Source organism: Crocuta crocuta, unplaced genomic scaffold, assembly GCF_008692635.1.
Source record: "Crocuta crocuta isolate KB4526 unplaced genomic scaffold, BGI_CrCroc_1.0 scaffold471, whole genome shotgun sequence".
NCBI classification, from domain to species: Eukaryota; Metazoa; Chordata; class Mammalia; order Carnivora; family Hyaenidae; genus Crocuta; species Crocuta crocuta.
Window position 1 is genome coordinate 271300 of NW_027533285.1, and position 21257 is coordinate 292556.

General features: G+C 35.9%; 1 long non-coding RNA gene across 1 annotated transcript in view; it reads left to right on the forward strand.

Moving 5' to 3' along the window:
* Positions 1-797: 797 nt before the first annotated feature.
* The window catches only part of LOC144218269 (uncharacterized), a 146729-nt gene continuing 126269 nt past the window's right edge, over positions 798-21257 (forward strand). Inside the window, exons 1-2 of the long non-coding RNA XR_013331093.1 lie at positions 798-885; positions 6955-7081. This is a non-coding gene — a long non-coding RNA (uncharacterized LOC144218269). The remainder of the gene's footprint in view (positions 886-6954; positions 7082-21257) is intronic.

The following is a 21257-nucleotide window of genomic DNA, read 5'->3' on the forward strand; positions in this document are numbered from 1 at the left end:
GCAACACTGCAGCATAAAAGGATATAGAGCCCTATGGGTCTTACTGTAAGGTAATGGGCACTGGTAGGGAATATGTGGGATTCCAAGATAAGGAATGGGGTCTTTTAGGCAGACACAAAGAAGGCTAAGAAGTTTAAACTTCAAAATCCCCCTGAACTCTTGCGATTAGGCAACCCCTTTCCATACATAAGTGCCCTCCATGAATGTGCCCAAGGAATTTGCTAATAAAAGGATACTGATTCTCCTCAGCTATATACTCGTACCAACCCTGATTGCCTCCAGGTCCATATGAGAATTAGATCCCAATAGAACCCAAATAAGAACACAAAACTTATTCTGTAGGAGATAGCCTATCCACCAAAAGAATAATAAGATCTTGCCAGTTTTTATCTGCTAGAGCTGGGGAGAATGTATGGGAATGTATTTTAAGGTTATTAGGCCAATAACAATGAAATATAAGTTGTTTAGGCTTTATTTGTTGTAATAGATGTATACATTCGTGATTTGGAATTTAATGTGCTGCCTAGATTGAGTAACTGAATCCTGGACTCAATAGTGACCTAGAGTTAGAGAGGTTCAAATGGCTCAGGAAAATTAAAAAGTTGAAATGTACCTATTAAGTACAACTTGATTAGCTAGTTTCTAATCAAGTCCCTTTCTCCCTCTTTCTCCCCCTCCCCTCCCCTGGCAGGGCCTAGAGGACATTCCCTTAATGGAGGCATTTGGCTAACAAGGAAGCACCAGCATTTTTGAAAAGCTCTATGTGTCTGACATCTATAGGCTAGAGATGATGGTGGAAGATGTTGCACCTGGAAGTGGCAGATGCCAGTTGATGGTGCTTAAGCAGAAGAGGCAAGTTGGACAGAATTATAAAGAAACCACAGGGTGAGTGGTAATCATGAATCTACATGATGGCTAATTGAACTAATTGAATTGCTCAACTAAATGAAATTGATGGGAAGCATATCAAGGAGATAATATACATCAGAGGAAAAATTCTAATTTTGGTGGGCAGAAATCTAACCTAAATTACTGTAGTGGGGATTCATGTCCTAATACCAGTGCCTACACCTAAGGCAACTCACAGACCCAAGCTTCTATATCGAAGGCAAAAACATTCTCTTAAAGGAAGGACACTGCAATGTGGCCCTAGACATAGTTTGTCACTCACCTCCCAGCCTTTCCTAAAAAGACCTGTGCATTCATCGTGGTGACTGGACATTGGGAGAAAGAGAGATATCCAGATCTCTTGTGGATTATGTGATAGTGGCTTCTGAGTGATTTGAAACCCCACCACAGTCCACCAGTTAGAGTGGAAGCTTAAGAAAGTCAGGCAATTGAAGAATCTTGGCCCAAGTCTGTCCCAGTGGGGCCAGTAGGACCACAGTTATTTCCCCATGCCAAGAATGGATATAGGGAAAAATATACTTAATTGTTGATATAATTAGTATCTGGAAGAATCCTCACTTTTGGTCTCTGGTGAAAAGATGAAGTGGAAGGGCCTGGAAATGTGCCTATTTTTTTGTTCATTCCATAAATAAACACTATAAACCAAAATCAATAATGGAGTCCTGGGTGAATTTCATAGATTTCAAAAACTTGAAAGAAGTAGGATAGTGATTTCTACTACATCCCAATTTAATTAACTTCTTAATCTAATGCTGTTGGGACACCTGGGTGGCTCAGTCTGTTAAGCGCCCGACTTTGGCTCAGGTCATGATCTCATGGTTCGTGGGTTCGAGCCCCATGTCGGGCTCTGTGGTGACAGCTAGCTCAGAGCCTGGAGCCTGCTTCAGATTCTGTATCTCTCTCTCTCTCTGACCCTCCCCTGCTCATGCTGTGTGTGTGTCGCTCTCTCAGAAATAAATAAAAACATTTAAAATTTTTAAAAATAAATTAACTTCTCAATCTTAATTCTGCTATTGTAAAACCCAGATGATTCATGGAGAATACCTGTAGATGAGTTGTTACTGAACTTTAGTGAGCATCAGAACCACTGCAGAGTCATTAAAACACAGATTGCTGGGTTCCATCCCTAGAATTTCTGATTTAGCAGGCCTGGGGTAAAACTCAAGAATTTTTATTTCTAATAGGTTTTAGGTGATAGTAATCTTGCTGGTCCTGAGACCACTCTTTGAGAACTTGTGTCAAAGATATCTAAATTTATTAAGATGGAAATGCTAATTTTATTTGCTTATTTCCTGCCGTCTGATACACAGCACTGAACTAGATAAAAAAAAATTTCCCCATTCTTTTTTTTTTTAATAGTTTATTGTCAAATTAGTTTCCACATAACACTCAGTGCTCATCCCCACAAGTGTCCTCCTCCATGCCCATCCTCCCCTCCCCCCACATCCATCAGTCCTCAGTTTTTGTCAGCATTCAAGAGTCTCTCATGGTTTGCTTCTCTCCCTTTCCCCCACCATTTCCGCCCTTCTTCTCCCCCTTGTTCCTCCGTCAAGTTCCTCCTAATCCTCCTATACGAGAAGGACAAAAATTTCCCCATTCTTGAAAACAAAAGTATTCAAGGTAATTTGCCTTTTTGAAGCTGTATATCCTTTCTCTCATGCTTCTGCTCACTGTCATAATGTAAACTGAAGGGAAATTCATTATTTTGATATAGACCATCTGATATGACCATAGACCATCAAGGTGGTCCATCATATTGATGATATTATGCTAATAGACCTAGAGGACAGGAAGCATCAAGCATTCTAGATACCTTGATGACACATATGCATGGCAGAGAGTAGGAGATAAACTCAGCAAAAAATAAGGAACCTAATAAATTAGTGATGTGTTTAGAGGTCTTGTGGTCTGGTATGTGCTGGAATAAACCACAACAATAAGAGATAAATTGCTGTACCTTATACTGCCTACCATGAATAAAGAATTATGCTGCTGGTGGGATTAGAAGACTGTGTACATCACATTTGGGGTTGTGATTGTGATCCAGTTAGTAGGTAGTTCATAAATAAACCTTTTGTTTTTTTCAGCTTGGTTGAAGCACAATTTGTACAAAGTAAAATTAATTAAATTGATGAATTTTGACAAATGTGTTCAATTGTGTAACAACCATCAGATAACCAAAATCATGATATAGAACTTTTCCATCATCCTGAAATGTTCCATTGGGATTTCATTCAATCCCTTTACCCCACCCACTAATCGCTCATCTGTTTTCTATCTCCATGGTTTTGCCTTTTATAAACTTCCATCTAATGAAATCATACTGTATGTAAATCTTTTAAATATGACATATTTCTCAGCATAAGAAATTTGAGATTCATAAATGTTGTATATATTTCTTTTTACTGCTTAGTATACCATTGTATGGATGTGCCACAGTTTTTGTCTATTCCTCAGTTTTTGCATTATTTATAGTTTTGTATGATTATACATAAAGATTTTATAAACTATTGTCTATAGGTTTTACTGTGAACATTGGTTTTTGAAATTGCTGAGTCATAATGTAAGTGTATGCTTTTAAGAAACTGTTTATAAGTACAGTTTATAAGAAACTCACAAGCTGGGGATGCCTGGGTGGCTCAGTCAGTTGGAGGTCCGCTATGGCTCAGGTCATGATCTCAGGGTTCGTGAGTTCAAGACCTGTGTCAGGCTCTGTGCTAACAGCTCAGAGCCTGAAGCCTGCTTCAGATTCTGTGTGTCTCTCTCTCTGCCCCTCCCGTTAAGGCTATGTCTCTATCTCTCAAAAATGAATAAACATAATAAATAAAAATTTTAAAAAGAAACTCACAAGCCGGTTTTCTTTTTTTCTTTTTTTAAAGTGTTTATTCATTTTTGAGAGAGACAGAGATCAAGTGTGAGCAGGCAAGAGGTAGAGAGAGAGGGAGACACAGAATCTGAAGCAGGTTCTAGGCTCTGAGCTGTCAGCACAGAACCAGAGGGGGATCTCGAACTCACAAACTGTGAGATCATGACCTGAGCTGAAGTCAGAGGCTTAGCTGACTGAGCCACGCAGGTGCCCCCACAAACTGATTTTCAACATGGCTGTAGCATTTTATGTTTTTATTATTTTTTAATCTTTATTTATTTTGAGAGAGGAAGAGACAGCAGAGGAGGGGCATAGAAAGAGGAAGAGAGAGAATCCCAAGCAGGCTCCACACTCCATGTGGAGCCCAATTAGGAGCTAGATCCCACAACCGTGAGATCCCACAATCTGAGCCAAAATCAAAGTCTGACACTTATCCAACTGAGCCACCCAGGCACCCTGGATGTAGTACTTTAAATTCTTACTAGCAATGTATAACAGTTTTAGGTGCTCTACGTTCCCATCAGAATAAGGTATTGTTAGTTTATTATTTTTTTAAATTTCAGTTATTCTCAAAGATTGCAGTAGTATCACATTCTGGTTATTATTTGTATTTCCATAATAACTGAAGATGTTGAACATTTTTTATTATCAATATATATTCTTTGGCGAAATGGCTGTTTAATTTTTGTATCTATTAAAGTTTTCTTATTGTTGAACTTCAAGAGTTTGTTAAATATTCTGGATACACATCCTTTGTTAAATACATGATTTGCAAATATTTTCGCCCAGTCTATCGCTTATCTTTTCATTCTCTTGACAGTCTTTCACAAAGCTAAGCTTAACATTTTGATGAAGCCTAATTTATGGATTTTTTAAATAGAAAAGCATAAGACTTTTGGTATCATGTTTAAAAAATTTTGGGGACACTTGGGTGGCTCAGTCGGTTAAGCGTCGACTTCAGTTCAGGTCATGATCTCACAGTTCTTGGGTTCAAACCTCACATCGGGCTCTGTGCTGACAGCTTGCTCAGAGCCTGGAGCCTGCTTCAGATTCTGTGTCTCCTTCTCTCTCTGCCTCTCCCCAACTCGTGCTCTTTATATCTCTCAAAAATAAATAAATTTTTAAAATAAATAAATAAGTTTTTGCCTAACTCCATGTCATGAAGATATTGTTCCTGTATTTTCTTTTAAAAGTTTTACATTTAGGTCTATAATATATTTTGACTTAATTTTCATATAGGTAAAATTTCGTTTTTGTTTTTTTCATATGGATACCCATTTGTTCCTGCACAGTTTGTCCAAAAGATTCATTCTCCACTGAATGGCTTTTGCACTTTTATCAATTACCAATTGACCATTTTTGTGTACTATTTTCAGACTCCTTATTTGGATTCATTGATATAGTTACCTATCCTGTCACCAATTTCACACTGGCATGATTATTGCAGCTTTATAGGAAGCCTTGAAATCAGGTGGTGTGAGGTTTTCAAATTTGTTGTTATTTTTCAAAATTGTTTTGATCATTGTTGTTCTTTTGCACTTCCATATAAATTTTAAGATTCGCTTATCTACACAAAAGCCCCCACTGTAATTTAGATTGGGGTTACATTGAATATATATATCATTTTGAGAAGAACTGATATTATAGCTATATTTAGTCTTCTGAATAATTAGCAAGGTATAGCTTTCTGATTATTCAGGTGATATTTAAATTATGTCAGCAATGTTTGTTCTTATAGTTTTAATATATAGACCTTATACATTTTTGTTAACTTTATTATTTCACACATTTTGATGCTATTATAAAATATTAAAAATTTTCAATATCCAAGTGTTTGTAATTAGTATACAGAAACACAAATGAGTTTTGTATATTGACCTTGAATTTGGTGACTTTGCTTAATTCATTTAATAAGTCTAGAAATATTTTAGTACATTTCATGGGGTTTTCTATGTAAACAATTATGTTGTCTGCAAATAGGGAGAATTTACTTCTTCCTTTCTAATCTGATTGTCTTTTATTTCTTTTCCTTGTCCTAATGCATTGGTTGAGACTTCCAGTACAATGTTGAATAGGAACAGTGAAAGAAGACATTTTTATCTTGTTTCTGTTCTTAGAAGGAAGGCATTCATTCTTTGTCCATTAAGTATTATGTTAGGTGTAGGTTTGTCATTGATGTTCTTTTTTTTTTTAATGTTTTTTATTTATTTCTGAGAGAGAGAGAGAAAGTGTGAGTAGGGGAGGGTCAGAGAGAGAGGGAGATGCAGAATCTGAAACAGGCTTCAGGCTCTGAGCTGTCATCAAAGAGCCCGATGCGGCTCGAACCCACGAACCATGAGATCATGACCTGAGTCAAAGTTGGATGCTCAGCTGACTGAGTCACCCAGGCGCTCCTGTCATTGATGTTCTTTATCGCATTTAGGATGTTTCTTTATATTCCTTATCTGCTAACTTTTTAATGTGAATGAAAGTTGAATCTTATTAAATACATTTTCTTCATTTAGATAATTATGATTTTTCCTCTCTAATATGCCATTGTGTTAAGTTACATTGATTGAGTTTTGAAGGCTGAAACTTGCATTCTTGAGATTACTACCATTTAGTCATGTTGTATTACTTTTTAAAAAGTGTCACTTGATTCAAGACATAGATCTAGAATTTTATTTTCTTGTAATGTCTTTGATTTTGGTATCAGGTAATATTGGCTTTATAAGATAAGTTGGGAAGTATTCCTTCTTTTTCTGTTTTCTAGAAGAGATTGTGTAAAACTGGTATTACTCATTCCCTAAATGTTTGGTTGAATTCAATGATGGAGATATCTAGGACAGTATATTTTCTCAAGTGTGTTTTATTAGTTTGTTTTTCAAGGAAAGGTATTTCCTTGCCCATTCATCTAAAATTTGAAAATTCATTAGCATAAAATTATTTATAATATTCTTGTATCATCCTTTCAATGTCTGTAGGATTTATAGAAAAGTCCCCTCTCTCATTTCTATTGTTAGTAATTTGTGTCTTCTCTTTTCTTTCTGATTAGACTAACTAGAGGTTTATCAGTTTTGTTGAGCCTCTCAAACTGACTTTTGTTTTCACTGAATTACTCTTTTGTGTTTGTTTTCTATATTATTGACTTATAATTTACCAATATTCTTTCTTTTCTTCTACTTCTTTTGGACCAAAAGGAAGAAACATTGGAGAAATTAGAGAAATTCTTCAGGAAATTGGAAACAACGAGGAGCATGAAATCCCTCTACCTGTCTGCATCTCCTGTCATATATCATTCTCTGAATTCCAGGAATTTCCATTCAGGTAAAAGAGTAGTGAGAACTTCCTACTGTCATTAGCACTGAGATACTATAACACCCCTTGTTGAGATTCCTAAACACCACCCACACATTTACAGTGGTCTCTTCATTAAACTCTCCTTACCCAGTAAGTATTTGTTCTCTTGTTGTTTCCTGTTTGCTGACAGATAAGTTTTTACAATTAATGAATTTCAAATAAAATGTTTTAAGTTCACAGCAAAATTGAGTGAAGGTACCCATCTGAGCCTGGAATTTTCTTTTTGGGAGGTTATTTTTATTACCATTTCTTTAATGTATGCTGGCCTATTCAAACTGTTTTTCTTGTGTGAGTTTTGGTAAACTGTTATCTATCGGAGAATTCCTAAATTTTATGCAGGTTATCAAATTGATGGGCACAAAATTATTCATAATATTTCTTTTAATGTTCATAGGATCTATAGTGATGCCTTCTCTTTCATTTTTTTTAAAGTCTATTTTTTATTTTTGAGAGAGAGAGCATGAGCAGAGAGGGGCAGAGAGAGGGAGAGAAAGAATCTCAGGCAGGCTCCACACTCTCAGCATCAAGCCCAACACAGAGTTTGAACCCATGAACAATGGATAATAGCCTGAGCTGAAACCAAGAGTTAGACACTTCACTAACTGAGCCACCCAGGCACCCCTACTCTTTCATTTCTGGTGTTAGTAATTTGTGTCGTCTATTTGATTTTTTCTAAGTTAACCTAGCTAGAGGTTTATCAATTTATTGATCTTTTCAAAGAAACTGATTTGACGTTGTTGATATTCTCAATTGATTTTCTGTTTTCAATTTCATTAATGTTTCCTCTAATCTTTCTTTCTTTCTTTCTTTCTTTCTTTCTTTCTTTCTTTCTTTCTTTCTTTCTTTCTTTCTTTCTGCTTACTTTGGAATTAATTTACTCTTTCTAGTTTCTAGTTTAATTTCACTGTGGTCTGAGATAAGATATTGCATGGTTTCTTTTTTTTAATTTGTTGAGGTATGTTTTATGGACAGATGTGATCTATCTTGGTGAATATTCTATGTGAGCATGAGAAGAATGCATATTCTGTTATTGTTCGATGTTGTAGTCAATTATATCCAGTTAATCGATGGTGTGCAGCTTTCAACTATGTCATTACTGGATTTCTGCCTGCTAGAGTTGTCCATTTCTGACAGAGTGAAGATAGCTTCAAATATAATATGAAATTATCTATTTCTATTTGCAGTCATATCAGCATTTTGCCTTATTTAGGTTGATGCTTTGTTGGGAGGCACATACACATAAAGGATTGTTGTATCTTCATGGAATTTATCCCTTTATTATTATTTAATGACCCTATTTATCCATTATAACTTCCTTTGCTCTATATTCACTCTTTTTGAAATTAATGTAGCTTTTCTTTTAATTACTATTAGTATGGAAAATCTTGCTTCATCTTTTTACCGTTAATTTATTTCCGTCTTGATATTTGAAGTGAATTGTTTGTAGACAACCTATAGTTAGGTTTTTTTCCTTAGTCCACTATGACAATCTCTGTCTTTTTTTTTTAAATAGTTTATTGTCAATTTGGTTTCCATATTACACTCATTACTTATCCCCACAAGTGCCCTCGTCCATGCCCATCACTCCCATTCCCCATCCCCACAAGCCCATCAGCCATAAGTTTGTTCTCGGCATTCAAGAGTCTCTCATGGTTTGCCTCTCTCCCTCTCCCCCACTATTTTTCCCCTTCTTCTCCCCCATGGTCCTCTGTTAAGTTCCTCCTAATCCTTCTGTACATGCAAACATATGGTATCTGTCCTTCTCTGCCTGACTTATTTCACTCAGCATAACACCCTCAAGGTCCATCCATGTTGCTACACATGGCCAGATTTCATTCTTTGTCATTGCCATGTAGTATTCCATTGTATAGACAAACCACATCTTCTTAATCCATTTGTCAGTTGATGGACACTTAGACTCTTTCCATGTTTTGGCTATTGTTGAGAGTGTTGCTATGAACATTGGGATACGTGTGCCCCTATGCATCAGCACTCCTGTATCCCTTGGGTAAATTCCTAGCAGTGCTATTACTGGGTCATAGGGGAGTTCTATGGTTAATTTTTTGAGGAACCTCCACACTGTTTTCCAGAGGGGCTACACCAGTTTACATTCCCACCAACAGTGTAGGAGGGTGCCCATTTCTCCACATCCTTGCCAGCATCTAGAGTCCTCTGATTTGCTCATTTTAGCTACACGGACTGGCGTAAGGTGGTATCTCAGTGTCGTTTTGATTTGTATTTCCCTGATGAGGAGAGACGCTGAGCATTGTTTCATGTGTCTGTTGGCTATCTGGATGTCCTCCTTGGAGAAGTGTCTGTTCATATCTTCTGCCCATTTCTTCACTAGATTGTTTTCTTTTCGGGTGTGGAGTTTGGTGAGTTCCTTATAGATTTTGGATACTAGCCCTTTATCTGATATGTCATTTGCAACTATCTTTTCCCATTCCATCGGTTGCCTATTACTTTTATGGATTGTTTCCTTGGCCGTGCAGAAGCTTTTAATCTTGATGAAGTCCCAATAGTTCATTTTTGCTCTTGATTCCCTTGCCTTTGGGGTTGTGTCAAATAAGAAATTGTTGCAGTTGAGGTCAAGGAGGTTGTTTCCTGCTTTCTTCTGTAGATTTTGATAGTTTCCTGTCTCAATTTCAGGTCCTTCATCCATTTTGAGTTACTTTTTGTGTATGGTGTGAGAAAATGATCTAGTTTCATTCTTTTGCATGTTGCTGTCCAGTTCTCCCAACACCATCTGTTAAAGAGGCTATCTTTTTTTCTATTGGATACTCTTTTCTGCTTTGTCAAAGATTAGTTGGCTATACATTTTGGGGTCCAATTCTGAGTTCTCTATTCTATTCCATTGGTCTATGTGTCTGTTTTTGTGCCAATACCATATTGTCTTGATGATGACAGATTTGTAGTAGAAGCTAAAGTCTGGGATGGTGATGCCTCCTGTTTTGGTTTTCTTCTTCAATAATACTTTGGCTATTCGGGGTCTTTTGTGGTTCCATACAAATTTTAGGATAGTGTTTCTAGTGGTGAGGAAAATGGTGGTGCAGTTTTGATTGAGATTGCGTTGAATGTGTAGACTGCTTTGGGTAGTAATGATTTTTCCAGTCCATAAGCATGGAATGTTTTTCCACTTCTTTGTGTCTTCTTCAATTTCCTTCATAAGTTTTCCATAGTTTTCATCATAGAAATCTCTTATATCCTTGGTTAGGTTATTCCTAGGTATTTTATGGTTTTTTGTACAATTGTGAATGGGATCAGTTTCTTGATTTCTCTTTCTGTTCCTTCATTATTGGTGTATAAAAATGCAACGGATTTCTGTACATTGATTTTTTATCCTACAACTTTGCTGAATTCATGGATCAGTTCTAGTAGGCTTTTGGTGAAGTCTTTCGGGTTTTCCATGTCGTCTGCGAAGAGTGAAAGTTTGACTTCTTCTTTGCCCGTTCTGATGCCTTTGATTTCCTTTTTATTGTCTGATTGCTGATGCTAGTACTTCCAGCACTATGTTAAACAACAGTGGTGAAAGTGGACATCCCTCTCATGTTCCTGATTTCAGGGGGAAAGCTCTCAGTTTCTCCCTGTTGAGGATGATGTTAGCTGAGGGCTTCTCATAGATGGCTTTTATGATGTTTAAGTAAGTTCCTTCTGACCCGAGTTTCTTGAGGGTCTTTATTAAGAAGGAATGCTGTATTTTGTCAAATGCTTTGTCTGCATCTATTGACAGGATCATACGGTTCTTATCTTTTCCTTTGTTGATGTGATGTATCGCATTGATTGATCTGTGAATATTGAACCAGCCCTGTAACCCAGGAACGAATCCCACTTGATCATGGTGGATAATTCTTTTTATGTGCTGTTGGATTCGATTTGCAAGTACTTTGTTGAGGATTTTTGCATCCGTATTCATCAAGGATATTGGCCTGTAGTTCTTTTTTTGCTGGGCCTCTGTCTGGCTTGGGAATCAAAGTGATGCTGGCTTCATAAAATGAGTCCAGAAGTTTTCTTTCAGTTTCTATTTTTTTGAATAGCTGGAGAAGAATGGGTATTAATTCTGTTTTAAATGTCTGGCAGAATTCCCCAGTGAGGCCATCTGGCCCAGGGCTCTTATTTGTTGGGAGATTCTTGATAACTGATTCAAATTCTTCACTAATTATGGGTCTTTTCAGATTTTCTATCTCTTCCCGTGTGAATTTTGGTAGTAAGTGTTGTTTAGGAACTTGTCCGTTTCTTCTAAGTTGTCCAATTTGTTGACAAATAATTTTTCATCGTATTCCCTGATAATTGCTTGTATTTCTGAGGTGTTGATTATAATAAGTCCATTTTCATTCATGGTTTTGTCTATTTGAGTGCTCTCTCTTTTCTTTTTGAGAAGCCTTGCTAGAGGTTTGTTAATTTTGTTTATTTTTTCAAAAAACCAACTCTTTGTTTCATTGATCTATTCAACTGTTTCTTTGGTTTCTATACTGTTTATTTCTGCCCTGATTTTTATTATTTCTCTTCTTCTACTGGGTTTTGGTTGCTCCTGTTGCTCTCCCTCTCGTTCCTTTAGGTGCACTGTTAGATTTTGCACTTGCGCTTTTTCTAATTTCTTGAAATAGGTCTGGAGTGCAATGTGCTTTCCTCTTAGGACGGCCTTTGCCACATCCCATAGAGTTTGGATTCTTGTATTTTCATTTTCATTCATTCCATATATTCTTTAATTTCTTCTCTAATTGCCTGATTGGCCCATTCGTTCTTTAGTAGGGTGTTCTCTTACCTCCATGTTTTTGGAGGTTTTCCAGACTTTTTCTGGTGATCGAGTTCAAGTTTCATAGCATTGTGATGAAAGTGTGCATGGTATGATCTCAATTCTTTTATATTTATTGAGGTCTGCTTTATGTCCCAGTATGTGACCTATCTTGGAGAATGTGCCATGCACACTTGAGAAGAAAGTGAATTCAATGGACTAAGGATGTAGCATTCTAAATATATCTGTCAAATCCATTTGGTCCAGTGTGTCATTCAAGTCAATTGTTTCTTTAGTGATTTTCTGTCTAGTTGATCTATCCATTGCTGTAGGTGGAGTATTAATTCCCCTGCTATTAGCAAATTCTTATCCATAAGATTGTTTCTGTTTGTGATTGTTTTACATATTCGGGTGCTCCCATATTTGGTGCGTAGACATTTATAATTGTTAGTTTTTCCTGATGGATAGACTCTATAATTATTATATAATGCCCTTCTTCATCCCTTCTTACTGTCTTTACTTTAAAGTCCAGTTTGTCTGATATAAGTATAGCTACTCCAGATTTCTTTTGATTTTCAATAGCATGATAGATATATCTCCATCCTTTTACTATCAAACTGAAAGTGTCCTCCAGTCTAAAATGAGTTTCGAGTAGACAGAAAGTAGATGGATTTTCTTCTTTTATCCATTCTGCTACCCTATGTCTTTTAATTGGAGAATTCAGCCCATTTACATTCAGTGTTATTATTGAAATATATGGATTTAGAGTCATTGTGACATTTGTGGGATTCATGCTTGTGGTGGTGTCTCTAGTATCCTGCATTCCTTGCAATATTTCCCTCAGAGAGTCCACCTCAGAATATCTTGTAGCCCTGGTTTAGTGGTGACAAATTCTTTCAATTTTTGTTTATTTGGAAAGACTTTTATCTCTCCTTCCATTCTGAATGACGGGCTTGCTGGATAGAGGATTCTTGGCTGCATATTTTTCTGTTCATCACATTGAAGATCTTCTGCCGTTCCTGTCTGGCCTACCTAGTTTCAGTAGATAAGTCTGTTACCACCCTGATAGGTTTCCCATTGTATGTTAGGGCCCTTTTATCCCTTCCTGCTTTCAGAATTCTCTCTTTGTCCTTATATTTTTCCAGTTTCACTATGATATGTCGTGCAGAAGATCAATTCAAGTTATGTCTGAGGGGAGTTCTCTGTGCCTCTTGGATTTCAATGTCTACTTTCCTCCCCAGGTTGGGGAAGTTCTCTGCTATAATTTGTTCCAGGACTCCTTCAGCACCTTTCCCTCTCTCTTCCTCTTCTGGGATTCCTATGATACAGATGTTGTTCCTTTTGATTGTATCGCTGAGCTCTCGAACTCTTCTTTCATGTTCTTGGATCTATTTATCTCTCTTTTTCTCAGGTTCCTCTTTTTCTATAATTGTGTCTTCTAAATCACTTATTCTCCTTTCTGCGTCCCCATTGGTGCATTGGAAACCTCCATTTTATTATGTATCTGATTTATAACATTTTTTTAAATTCATCACAACTATTTTTGAGCTCCCTAGTCTTTTTAGCTATAGTTTCTCTGATGTCTTCCATGATCTTTTCAAGCCCAGCGATTAATTTTATGAGTATTGTTCTAAATTCTTGTTCAGTTATGTTGCTTATATCTGTTTTGAGCAATTCTTTAGGTGTCATTTCTTCCTGGAATTTGTTTGGAGGAGAGTTTTTCCGTTTTGTCATTTTGGTTGGCTTTCTATCTCTTGTTAATTTTAAAAGCTTGTTGTGTATTCTGTTCCTGCGGGTTCTGCTGTATTAATGAGGGCTCTTTGACTGTCCAGGGCCTGTCCGTTCAGAAAGTGTTCTTTGAATGGTGTCTCTTGGTTTCTCTTGTTCAGAGTTTGGTTATTTTGTTTCCCTACTCGTAGTGGTCTTTGGGACTCTCCACCGTGTGTACTTTGGCTTGTTTCTTGAGGTAGCCCTGGAAAAAGAAAACAGACAACTACATAGAGAACAATGTTACACAAATGCAAAGACAAATCCAATAAACACACAAACTGAAAGGGAAAAAGAAACAGAAGAAAAGGAGGGGACAAAAAACAAAACAGTACAAAAAAGGAAAAAAAGAGGAAGGAGGGAAGACAAATAATAAAAATTAAAATTAATAAAAAATTGAAAAAAGAATAAAAGAAAAGAAAAAAACCCAAAAGAGAAAGGAAAGTCTAAAGACATAAAACCAGAATTCCCAGCTACAAATAAAGAGCCAGGTGTATGCAGTGTTGATGGAAGAGCATATGCAAAGAGAGAGATGACAGGGTGGGGAGGAAGCGAAATTGGAAATGAAATGACCAGGCAGAGAAACTAAGAGGCACTCAGAGCAACTACATAGTCTGATTACTCCAGAGAGAGAAAAAGATAGCAGTGGAGTTGCAGAGTGTACATCTAGAGAATGGATTAAATGCGAATGTTTAAGCCAACCAGTGACCAGAGTGCCCCAACCAGCAGAGTGGAGGGATACAAATGAAAAAAAAGGAGATTATATCTGAATAGAAAGAATTCTCTAGGATTAATCATGGCAGTATCATACTGTATCTCTGGTCCCGTCCCGCTTTTATCTTCCCCAGTTCGCACTCAGGCATGTATGAGGTTTCCTTCCCAGTGTATTCTCTTTCTCTTCCCAAACTCCTGTGGCTCAATGTTATATGACTTCAGGCCTTCCCTGTTTGAGAGATGGTTGCAAGCAAAATGCATTGAGCTCCCTACTTCTCCGCCATCTTGCAGGCCGCCTTTTGTTTCTTTTTCTTGCCTAATTACTCTGGCTAGGCATTCCAGTATGTTGAAAAAGAATGATGAGAATGTGAACCCTTGTCTTGTTGATGTTAGAGGAAAGGCTTTTATCATTACACCATTGGGTGTAGTGTTAGCTCTGGATATTTCGTATATGGCCTTTAATATGTTGAGGTATATTTCCTCTGTACAAAGTATGTTGAGAGTTTTTATCATGAATCAATACTGGATTTGTCAAATGCTTTTTCTACATCTTCTGAGATAATTTTTGTATTTCATTCTATTAATGTCATGCATCACATTTATTGATTTGCATATGTTGAAACATTCTTGCATCCTTGATATAAATCTCACTTGAATGTGGTGTATAATACTTTTAATGTTCTGTGGAATTTGGTTTGATAGTATTTTGTTGAGATTTTTTGCATCTGTATTCATCAGGGATATTAGCCTGTAATTTTCTTTTCATGTAGTGTCCTTATCTGGATTTAGCCAGAATGATTTGGGCTTTATAAAGTGAGTTTGGTCTGTTCCCTCCTGTTTGATTATTTGGAAATGTTTGAAGAGAATTGGCAGCAAGAAAAGAAAATTGCAGGGCAATATCCCTGATTAACATGCAAAAATCTCCAACAAAATATTAGCAAACTGAATTGAACAATATATTAGAAGGATCATACCCATGATATTTCAGGGATGAATGGATGGCTCAACACTAGCAAATCAGTCAGTGTGATACACAACCTCAACAAAATTAAGGATAAAAATTATATGATCATCTCAACAGATGCAGAAAAAGCATTTGATAAAATTCAACATCAATTTATTATAAAAACTTTCAACAAGGCGGGTGGAGAGTGAGTGTACCTCAATATAATAGAGGCTATATATGACAATTCCACAACTAATCCTCGATGGTAAGAAACTGAAAATCTTTTCTCTAAGATCAGGGACAAAGATGCGCATAATTGCCACTTTTATTCAACATAGAATTGGAAGTCTTAGTGCAATTAGGCAAGAAAAAGAAATAAAAGGCATCCAAATTGAAAAGGAAGAAGTAAAACTATCACTATTTTCATTTTTAATAAGTTTTATTTTAATTCCAGTATAGTTAACATACAGTGTAATATCAGTTTCAGGTGTACAATATACTGATCAAAGAGTTCTATACATTGCTCAGTGCTCACGATAAGTATAATCTCTAATCCTCACCACCTATTTTATCCTTCCCCTACTCACCTTCTCCCTGCTAATCATCAGTTTGTTCTTACAGTTAAGAGTCTGTTTTTTTTGGTTTGTCTTTCTCCTCCCCCCCCCCCACTTTGCTTGTTTGTTTTGTTTCTTAAATTCCACATGTGAGTGCAATTATATGGTATTTATCTTTCTCTGACTGACTTATTTCAATTAGTATTATACTCTCTAGCTCCATCCATGTCATTGCAAATGCAAGATTTCATTATTTCTTATGGATGAATAATATTCCATTATCTATATATACTGCATCTTTATTCATTCATCTTCGGTTGCTTCCATAATTTGGTTATTGTAAATAATGCCATAATAAACATAAGGGTGCATATATCCCTTTGAATTAGTGTTTTTGGGGAATAAATACCCAGTACTGCAATTACTGGATTATAGGGTAGTTCTAGTTTTAAATTTCTGAGGATCCTCTATACTTTTGTCTACAGGGGTTGCAGCAGTTTGCACTCCCATAAACAGTGCATGATGGTTCCTATTTCTCTATATCCTCATCAAAGTTTGTTGTTTCTTGTGTTTTTTATTTTAGCTGTAACATGTGTGAGGTGATATCTCACTGTAGTTTTGATTTGTATTTCCCTGATGATGAGTGATGTTAACCACCTTTTCATTTGTCTGTTGACCATTGGAATGTCTTCTTTTGAAAAATGTCTTCTCGTGTTTTTTGCCTACTTTTAAATTGAATTATTTGTTTTTGGATGTTGAGCTGTATAAATTCTTTGTATGTCTTGGAGACTAACCCATTGTTGGGTAAGTCATTGCAAATATCTTCTCCTGTTCAGTAGGTAGTTTTTTAGTTTTGTTGATTATTTCCTTTACTCTGCACAAGGTTTTTGTTTGGAAGAATAAAACTGTCACTATGTTCAGGTGCTAATTTTTCTTTACCTGATAGAATTCACCTGTGAAGCCATCTGTTCCTGAAGTTTTCTTTATTGGGAGGTTTTGATCACTGATTCAGTGTTCTTACTTTTTATTAGTCTGTTCGGATACTCTATTTCTCAATGTTTCAGATTGATATGTTGTATGTTTCTAGGAATTTACCCATTTATTATAGATTGTCCATTTTTGGGTGTATAATTGTTGATAGTATTCTCATGATCCTCTGAATATCTGTGGTATCAATGGTAATGTATGCTTTTTAATTTCTAATTTATTTGAGTCCTCTTTCTCTGTTTCTGTAAATTTATCTAAAGTTTACTTATCTTTAGAAAAACCTAGCTCTGGGGCGCCTGGGTGGCTTAGTCGGTTAAGCGTCTGACTTTCGCTTAGGTCATGATCTCGCGGTTCGTGGGTTCGAGCCCCGGTCGGGCTCTGTGCTGACTGCCCGCTCAGATCCTGGAGCCTATTCCAGAGTCTGTATCTCCCTCTCTCTCTGACCCTTCCCTGCTCATGCTCTTTCTCTCTCTCTCCTAGAAATAAATAAAAAAATATTAAAAAAAAAAAGAAAGAAAAACCTAGCTCTTAGTTTTGTCTATCTTTTCAATTTTTTTGTTCTCTATTTCAATTATTTCTACTCTGTTCTTTTTTTTTTTCCTTTCTTCTGTTCACTTGGCAGCTTGTTATTATTTTTCTTGTTAACTGAGGTATAAAATTGGGTTCTTTGAACTCTTTCTGTTTGCTTAATGTAAGCATTTATTGTTATAAACTTCCCTCATAACACTGTTTTTGCTAAATCTCATAAATTTTTTTTCTAATCTATAAGATTTTTATTTCTTTTTCTTGTGTTATTGCACTAGCTAAGACCTCCAATACAATATTAAATAAGGAAGATGAGAATGGATATTTTTGATGTTTCCAATAGTAGGAGAAAAACATTCAGTATTTTACTGTTAAGTATGCTGTTAACTATAAATTTTTCATAAATGCCCTTTATTAGTTTAAGGAGTTTCCTCTTCATTTCTAGTTTGTTGAGAGTTTTTCTTTTTTCCACCATGAATGGGTGTTGAGTTTTGTCAAATGCATTTTTCTGCATCTGTTTTACTAAGAGTATGGTATTTCTTCCTTATTGTGTTAATATGATGAATTACATTGATTGACTTTTGAGTGTTAAACCGGTCTTACATTTCTGGTATAAATCCCAGTTAGCCATGGTATATCACCCTTTTCTTATATGTTGTTATATGCAATTTACTAATAATTTATTAAGAGTTTTTATGACTATATTCATGAGCATATCATTTCTTTTCTTGTAATGTCTTTGGTTTTGGTGTCAGAGTAATGCTTATATTTCTCATAAAATGATTTGGGAAGCATTCTTTCTTCTTTATTTTCTGTAGTAGTTCATGGAAGATTGGTATTATTTCTTCCTGCTATTTATTTGTAAAACTTCTTGGAAAGTTGTTATTATTATTATTATTATTATTATTACTGCTACTACTAATTAGTAAATCTCATAAATTTTGGTATGTTGTGCTTTCATTTTTATTTGTTTCAAGATATATTTTGATTTACCTTTGATTTTATTATTGATTCATATGTTGTTCAGGAATGTGTTGTGTAGTTCCCACGTGTTTATAAATTTTCCAGGCTTCCTTCTGCTATTGATTTCTACTTTCATACCATTGTGGTTGGAAAATACACTTGGTTTAATTCAATTTTTAAAAATTTCCCGAGACTTGTTTTGTCGTAACATATACTTTATACTAGAAAATATTTCATGTGCATTTGAGAAAATTTTATATTCGATTATTATCAGATGGAATGTTCTGCATATGTTTCTTAGTTTCATTTGGTCTAAAATGTATTTCAAGTCCAATGCTTCCTTTCTGATTTTCCATCTCAATTGTCCAAATGTTGTTGAAAGTGGAATTATGTCCCCCACTATTATTGTATTGCCTATTACTACCTTCAGTTCTGTTTGTGTTTGCCTAAGATATTTAGGTGCTCTGATGTGTGAAGATATATTTATAATTTTATATTTTCTTGATGAATTGATTCCTTTATCAATTTATAATGGCCTTAGTCTCTTATCACAGTGTTTTACTTAGAGAATATTTATCTAATATACATATATGGCTATCCTTGCTCTCTTTTTGTTTCTGTTTGCATGGAATATCTTTTTCCATCTCCCACTTCAATGTATGACCTTATAGGCAGCATATATTTGGGTCTCATTTTTAAAAATAATCAGTTCAGCCAAATAAATTCATTAATTAATTAAAAATCAGGTCAGGTATTCTATACAGTTTGACTTCAGAGTTTAATCCATTTACATGTAAAGTAATTATTGGGGTAAGGACTTAGTACTGCCATCTTGTTAATAATTTTCTGACTGTATTGTAGTTCCTTTGTTCCTTTCATCCTCTCTTGTTGTCTTCCATTTTGAATTCTTTCATCCTTTTTTGATGATTTTCTGTAGTGGTATATTTTGATTGTCTTATCTTTATCTGGTTAGTACCTACTATCAGTTTTAATGATTACCTTGAGGCTTCCTTGAAACACCTTATGGAGAAATCAGTCTGTTTTAGGCTAACAAGAACTTATCTTTGTATACCAAAACTGTACCCTTTTACCTCCTTGCCACATTTTTTTTTAAGGTAACAATTTAAAACTTTTTATACTGTTTACTAACAGAGTATTGTGGCTTTAGTTTCTGTTAATACTTTTCTTTTTTAACCTTTTTGCTAGAGTTAAGAAGTCAACACACCACATAAGGCAGTATTAGAGTGTTTTGAATCCGACTATATCTTTACTTTTACCAGTGTGTTGTGTGATGTCATGTGTCTTCATGTTACTAATATCATCCTTTTGTTTCGGCTGTTTAAAAAAAAAAGTTTATTTACTTATTTTGGGAGAGAGAGAGAAAACATGAGCAGGGGAGAGGCAGAGAGAGGAGAGAGAGAATCCCAAGCTGGCTCCATGCTGTCAGCACTGACTGAACCACCCAGGTGCCTCTTGTTTCAGCTTTAAGAAATATTTCAGCATTTGTTATAAGACAGATCTAGTGGTAATGCATTTCCTCATTTTTTGTGAAAGTCTTTATCTGACCTTCTTTTCTGAAGGACGACTTTATTGGTTACAGTATTCTTTGTTGGCAATTTTTTATTTCTTTTAGCACTTTGAATACATCCTCCCATTGTCCCTGAGCCTGCAAGATTCTTGCTGAGAAATCTGCTGAAAACCCTTTGAAGTCTCTCTTGTATGAGAGAATTTTTTTCTCTATTTTTTTCCTCTTGCTATTCTCACTCTATTTTTTCCTTTGATTTTAGACAGTTTTTTGGAGAAAATTGTTTTGGATTTAATTTTGAGGCGATCTATTAGATTCATGACCTTGAATGTCCAAATATCTCCTAGGTTTGGGAAGCTCTCAGCCTTTATTTCTTTAAACAAGATTTTGGGGCGCCTGGGTGGCTTAGTCAGTTAAGCATCCGACTTTCGCTTATGTCATGATCTCGCGGTTCGTGGGTTCGAGCCCCACATCGGGCTCTCTGCTGTCAGCTAGCTCAGAGCCTGGAGTCTGTTTCAGAGTCTGTGACTCCCTCTCTCTCTGACCCTCCCCTGCTCACGCTGTCTCTCACTCTCTCTCCTAGAAATAAATAAAACGTTAAAAATTAAAAAAAAAAAAACAAGATTTCTACCACTGTTTCCACATCTCTTTCTTTTGAGAGTCCAATGATGCATACATTGTTTCTCTTGAAGTTATTTCATGAGTCCCAAAAACTTTATTTTTTTTCACTCTTTTTTATCTTTTTGTTCCCCTGATTGGATAATTTCAATTGCTCTTTCTTTTAGTGCACTGATTCTTTTCTACTTGGTCAAGGCTGCAGTTGAAACTCTCTATTGAATCCTTCAGTTCAATTATTGTATTCTTAAGCTCCAAATTTTTCCTTTGGTTTCTTTCTTTTTTTTTTTTTTTTTTACATTTTCTATCTCTCTGTTGAAGTTATTATTTTATTTTTGTATTGATTTCTTGATTTCATTGCACTGTTTATCTGTGTTTTCTTGTAACTCTCTGAGAATCTTTATGGCAATTATTTTGAATTCTATGTCAAGTAAGTCCTGGATATCCTTTTCTTTGGGATCACTTACTAGAAGTTTATTGTGTTCCATCGGTGGTATCACATTTGCTTGATTCTTCATGATCCTTGTAACCTTGTGTAGGTGTCTACATATTTGAAGAAGCAGTTGCCTCTTCCATACTTTATGGACTAATTTTAGAATGGAAGGGCCTCACCTGTAGATGGAGGCACACTGGAGCATGCTGTGACTCCAGGTTTAGTTGTACAGAGTGCTAAGTGTAAGGGTGTGTTGTGGCTCCAGGTTTAGGAGGGGATGTTGTATCTTTGGCTCAAGCCACTGGGGTCTACAGCATGACAACCCTTAGTCCTTAGCTAGCATTGTGAGTGTTTTCAGTGGCTTCTAGGGCTATTGGCATCC